Genomic DNA, 7,478 nt, shown 5'->3' with positions numbered 1-7,478 from the left:
ATATATATATAAAATTTTATAAAAACTTTGTCTCAAAAATTCTAAATTCAAACTGCTGCTATTTTTATAAACAATACAGTCATTATTCATTTTTGCGTTAATGCATTTATAAATTACAAAATAAGGTATGGTATTTATATGATTATTTTCTATAATACAAATTAATAACTAAAAAGGAAATACATTCGACATTTGCGAATATGATAATGATGGAAATATGTATGAACGAGTTTCTTGTGAAAAAAAGTAGTTGAAAGATTATCGAGAGTAAAACGAGTTTATAATAAAAAAGAAACGCGCGAAGACAGCTATTATAATTCAGCAATAATTGACGACCAATTAATTTAATATGTTCAAGACTATTCGTTAAGTTTTTACGAGTGATCTGCCTTACCGATTGAGAAACTTTCCTGCAAACGGGGTAAGGCGTTGAAGGATAACTGCGGTTAGTAGAAACCCTAAAGACGTGAGAGTCTCTGAATGTTAGAATATCGCAATAGAACATGATTTAATTCCACAGTTATTAAATATTTTATATTACAGTAAATTATAATATCAGATAATAATAAAAATCATATCAGAAACAATTTCAGAGTTGCTACTTGACGCACATGATCACGCGTTTCTTATGGCAAATTGATAATGATAATGATATTTGATATTCAATAAGAATAATCAATAATTGTCGATTAAAAGAAAAAAGAATTTAATATCGAATTAAATATTTTACTTTACAGAAACATTAATAAGCTTTACAAAAAAAATTAATAAATAGGTCGCAATAATCCATAATTATATTATATGAATTCAAGCATTTTGATATATTCCCAGATATCTTTTATATTTTACCAGTGAATACTCAAATCTTATAATAGCATTTCCTAAGAATTTCAGATTTTTCCATGAATTTTATTCAAAATTCCAGGTATAATAAGATTAAAATCATTAGTTGATTAAAGACATTCCAAAACAAATAGTTCGAAAATTATATATACAATCATAACTTGTTTACAATATGAAAAAAATATAATTTTTATATTAAAAAAAACTAAAGATGTATAATTTTTTATATCTAAGTAAATAATATTTAGATAACACAAAATACTGAAATCCTTTTTTTAAAGCTTGAATTTGTTCGTTAAGTGCATCTACTTTTTTCTGAACATTTTCTAAAATTCGAATTTAGTCTTAAGAAAATCAATAGTCTTACTTAAGGTGCCTTTTCACGCTCGATTCTCATTTTTAGCGACAAAATAGATAACGTAACAAAAATTAATGAATATCAAGCACCAATTTCGATTACGTGATCTACTTTGATGCTAAAAATAAGAGTCGAGCATCAGCATGAAAAGGCATCTTTAGTTGTACAAGTTGGTCAATTTCACTGATTCACAGATAAAATTTAAAACTACCGTCTATCGACTCATTGTAGAATCAGCATATGCGAAGTCGACAATAGAAATCTAATGGTTCTAAAATCTGAAATCATAAGAAATTGACCAATTATAATCGATTATTCCTCATAATTGACTACGATTAGTCAATTTCTTACGGCTTTATGACTACTACGACTCCTATCGTAGACCATGTATTATCCCTTCATATGATGTTAACATACTACAAACGGTTGATCGGATGCTATCTGATATTAAGGTCTAGTTAAACTTGCATTATTTATCAAAAAATGATCGAAGAAATGATTTTGTCAAACAAAATAAAATTTAAATTTAAAAATGGAATTTAAAAAATTTCCCTGACTATTTTAACAAAATTTCATGAGAATTCCAGATTTTTCCCGACAGAAGATACTTTGAGATATCTTTTATATTTTACAACTGATTTCTGGAAATATTAAAAATTCGGAATTAATTTATATAGATATCTACAAATTTCTTTACAAAATTAATATTTATAAATACACACACTAAAATATATAAAATAAGTTAATAAAATAAGTAAATAAAAAGTTAATAAAAAGTAAAATGAATAAATTTTAATTTGCTATTTGTAAAAGCAAGCAAGTCACATTGATACGTTTGAATTGAAACATAAAACGAAATGAATGAGGCTATAAATATTTAGAGCTAATGGTAGGGTGCGGGTGTATAAGCTATTGCTAGGGGACTATTAATTATACTAACGTCGTAAGAAAATGCGTATTATATCCTTGTAGAGAGTGATATTTGCTTGTTATGAAATAAGTTTAGAAAACATTTTTTTAATTGTGATACGACTGATTTAGAGCAAATAAAAATTTTGTCAAATTTTTCTCTTTCTATAATAATTAAAAAACTAACTTATAATATTGCGCTAACAAAAATTAATATATCTTACCTTGTCATGTTGAATGTGAAAAAATGATGTTTTTTATTTCTTCTCAAATCAGGAAATTGGATATCTCCGATCTGAAAAAAAAAAAGATTTACTTTATATAATGAAAGAATATTAATATTTATTTTCTTTTTTGTATATGTTAAATTTTTCATAATATTTTTGATAATATTTATAATAGTTTTGATAATATTTATATTAAATTATTGTACTGAAAGAAAAGATTGGTTGCTGTAACAATTTAGATAGTAAAATATGGCATAACATTTTTTATATGGCTACAGCAACCAGTTTTTGATTGTAGCAGCAAATTTTTAGTTGCGTTAACCTATCGAAATCATATAATGACATTGCGGATAGGTTAACACAAGTAAAAATTTGCTGCTACAACCAAAAACTAGTTGCTGTAGCCATATAAAAATGTTATGCCATATTTTACTATCTAAATTGTTGCAGCAACCAATCTTTTTTTTCAATGTGCATATATGTTTTATATCATTAAAAGGTATTTGGTTAATAAAAAAAAACTATTTCAAAAAGAATCTATGTAAAGAGAAAATACGGAGAATCTGTATGGTATATATTGTAAATAGGTATACTAAAAGCATATGGCGTAATATTCTATGAATATCTGGACACTGAACGCGTTTACTTTGTATAAATACGATCATCGAAGCATAAGCTTCTGAATTCGCTGTTTGTATCAAATGAATAATGAATGCCTGATTCTGAGCCCTACAATGATATTCTGTTTGATAAGTATACTGATGCTCTTTGTGCTCTGACCATGTGACATTTTATGATTAACGGAGAACTTATCATGGATAATCATCCAGCTCTCGTTGCGTCAGATTTTAGCTTTTATAACGTTAATTTTATAATGCTTTTTAAATTTAATTTTATTCACATTTCTGCGAAAGTAAAGGAAAAACATGTAATCACGTTACTAATTTTCATATCGATTTTATTCAAATATTTTCTATTTTGTTGTTTCTAACTTGTTCAAAAATTTTCTGTGGTACATGTTATTTTATAACGTACATATAAAATTCATGATAAAAAATAATAAATTTTACTTAGCATATACATTACGCTAAATAATCTGTGAAATAGATTTCCCAGTGCATTATAACATCATGCTGAAACAGCACTACATATAGCACAAAATAATCAATCCGTAAAGTCTAAATCTGCGAATTTAATAATAAGTAACAAAATCATAGGAGATAACATTGAACGTGTGTATTAATACTTGTCTCGTTGAAGATTGCATCTATAATACAATAGTAATACATTTCTTTGCAACTCAGAACTTTGGCATGTTGTGCCATACAATTGACTGCACAATGTGAATTTGTAATTCAAACGTTTATGAATATAACACAAATAAATTGGTAGAGGAAGATAGAAAGAGATGGAGAAAAATGTGAAAACAGAGGAATAGTACCGGAGAGGAATATATAGGATATAAGAATTTATCATAACGACCGCGAAAAACATTTCACAAAACATACAAAATTTCACAAGTTTTTTCACATAATAATTATTACATAATAATTATTTGATATTAAAATATCTTGTTTTACTACGCTTTTTATGAATTTTTAATTAATTAGCCACACAATTTTCGACTTTCATGAAATCATAATTCGCAAATATAATTATATTTTTATAAATAATTGTCCGTATCATTTATTTTCTTACTATAAATATGAAGGAACAAAGCACAATCTTCGTTTTTCATTCAGAATATGATTATATGATTCGTTCCATGAAACCATACCGCGTCAACCGCGGAACGAAACAGTGAGAATAATACCTTTATATCAAACATTAATAAAGTTCAATGTGTCAGGCACAACTCTTCAGAACCCTTGCGAAAGCAATGATAGCATAAGATTCACAAAAGACGACAACGATTTACAACCAACGATGCCTTAATACAAAAGCCGAATGAAGAATGTCTTTATTAAAGCACTCCGTATTGAATTTAGGTCAACGTCTTCCATCACGAAAGTCGTTTTAGACGCAACTACCATGATGATTTCTTTCATGGAGGTTGTTTGAATTGGAGAGAGGGTAGACGACCGGGCGGATCCTAAACTGAGAGACGCTCTAAAAGAAAGGGGAGTGACTTCAGGTATTTGTACCCCCGGAATTCTTCTCGGCAACCCCGCCTCCAAAATAGTCTCTGGACCGTCTTGCACATTCCTTTTGTAGACGTCAAGGTCAAAACTAAAAAAATACGATATCCCTTGCATCAGAAAAATTGTACACGTTCTTTGACATTCCATTCCGCTTGCGAAGTAGACAATCTGTTTTGATCTTGAGATATTAAAGCACAGTAACATGTGACGAGAATAAATTATATGTTAGATATATGACATTGTCTTGATTAAAATGTGAGTAAAGATTTTACGAAGATTCTTAGATGATCGTGATATTTCATAAAGTTCCACATTCTTTTCTTATTTATTACAATATTAAAAAACGTAATAAAAATAGTGAAATATATAGATATATGTATACATATAAATATATGTTACAATAACAAAACGAAATATTTTAAAATACATATATAAATTATTTTTTCAATTGTAAAAAAACACATAAAAAAATTAGCAACTGTAAACTTCACTAAAAAGAGAAAATTGCGTGTATAAATAGATCATTTTTATTTAAAAAGTATATTAACTCGTTTTGCGTTTCTAATCTCATGAAATACATGTTATATTTTGTACAGTTAAACTGCCAAAATTCTCATTTGTATTATATTATTTCGAACAAAAAAAAATGACGAGATCCGCAACATTAATTAAAAGACTAATAATGCAAAAAAATTTGTACTGCGAAAAAATTTATAAAGAGTATATGAACAGAGTGCAGGATCAACAGACAAAATTGTACTGAAGTCTGGGAAAGAGAGTGATGAATAATGGATGATACAGCGACGTGACCATCTCACGCCCAATATGGTCTGTAGGAGTTAGCCGTAATGGTCCGTAAATTGGTAAACCACAGGGACAATGAAATTGGCGTGCTTCGTTTTGTAAACGCTCTGTTATTACGCGTTCTCCTGCCTGCATATGATTATGTCAAACGCAGTTAACTAATAGCACAGTAGCTGCAATAAAAATCTTAAGTTTTCAAGAATATTAAACAAGACATAATAATGATGTAACATATCATCGTTATATATTCTAATTAAAGTTATCTAATTAAAGTTATTTTTACTATCCGCAGTTTATTGTGAATTCTAAAAAAACTTGATGTTGGTTTTAATTAATTATCAAAATCTGATTTCAAAATAAAATCATCATGCAGCAAAAAAAATTTGCAGATTGATAAAAATGATAATAATTTTGTGAAAAATTTTCGAATGTACGAAAAGTAACCCGGTTTTTGATTGTGAATTAAAGAAAGAAATTTATAGAATATAATTTATATACATATATTATGTAGCTATGTATAAAACTTTGAATGATAAAAAATTACCATTCAAAATCGTTTTTCAATCATTTTCGATTCATTTTAACGTTATGTCATTTTGACGTTATCGCGACGTTATTCTGCTTGGGTAAGTGGGAAGTACAATTTGAAAAATGAAGAACTTTTTTTAGCATGGATTGCAGGAAAATTATACCTAAATATGATCTATTTGTAATTCGGCACTTTCTTAATATATATAACATATAATACATTGAACTTGTTATATTACAAATTTTATAGAGAAATATTGATTTTACGAGGAAATACAGCAATCCGCGTAAAACGTTGTTGTGCTTGCACCAGTAAATGGTATACACGATTCCGCCATTTTGATATCCTAAAACAAAAAATCCAAGTAGCTGCGTTCAGTAAAGAAAGTAGCTTTGCAACTGTTGTAAAATTTTTCAGTATAATTGGTTTATACACTTAGATCCATAAGGAACCAAAAGCAAGAATCAATCGTATTGAAGAATTTTACAGCTTTTTGCTTTTTACAGAATTTTGCAAAGCTTATACTTTCTCCGCTGAACACACACAGCCAATAGTTTCATAAATTATAATGTACTTCCTATCGTCTGGCTAACGATTTTGTTGATAATTTTATTAGTTTTTAGCATTTTTAATTTCCAAAATATAACATTTATAATATCATTTATAATATCATTTATAATAACATTTGTAATATCAAAAATGAATCAAAAATTCAAACATATTTATTTTCGTCAATTTAAAAAAAAATGGAAAAAAGTTCGATCAGACAATAGAGAGTACATACATTATAATTTATGAAACTATTTAGATTTTTTGTTTCAGGATAACCAAAATGATGAAATCGTGCATGCACGTTTTCCGCGGATTTCTATATTTCCTCGCAAAATCAATAGTTACTTTCCATTTATTTACACTGAATTTCAGATAATTTTCACTTGTCGCATCATGACTCAAATTGAATGCGCGTTCCTTTTGCATTCTGACAAGTGAGATTCAACTGAGTTTTTACCTACAATCTACACAAAATCGAGACCATATGTTTTATGGCATTTTCAAGACTTTCTTTCCCGACTGGGTTGAAATAATGACGTTTCGTGCTCTTCTATTGGTAGAATGTGTAACGTCATTTAATAGCAAAGCATTTTCCAATCTAGGTTGGTGCAAACACGGTCGGGCTAAAAACGCTATTAGTGAGTCTCGTAAACTCACTTTAAAAGTGAACCTATGTTGTCATGTGATAAATTTTATCAAAGTAAGCAAGTAGTGATGTCATTAATCTGAATATGAAATACTCAGCTCACTTCAAACTCAGTTTCACTTGTGTATAAATAGAAAACAACTAATATTGTTCAATAAAATTTGCAACATAACAAGTTCAATATATGTATTAGTCAAGTGTCAAATTAGAAGCGGATCGTATTTATACTTTTCCCCCCTAAAAAGATTTTCACTTTTCAAGCTGATCAAAGTATATTTCTTCCTTAAAATACAGATAGTTTTGTGAAAATTTTAGCAGAAAACAGTTCTAATTACAAATACTAATGAGCAAAAAATTTATTATTTTAATTCGTTATTTGAATTTTGATTTAATTACGATGAAATCAAGAAAGAAAATAAATTTCATTTATATCTACATATAATACATGTATATATATATATATATATAT

Source organism: Atta colombica, unplaced genomic scaffold, assembly GCF_001594045.1.
Source record: "Atta colombica isolate Treedump-2 unplaced genomic scaffold, Acol1.0 scaffold344, whole genome shotgun sequence".
In the NCBI taxonomy this organism is placed as follows: domain Eukaryota; kingdom Metazoa; phylum Arthropoda; class Insecta; order Hymenoptera; family Formicidae; genus Atta; species Atta colombica.
Note: the sequence above shows the minus strand (reverse complement) of the source record.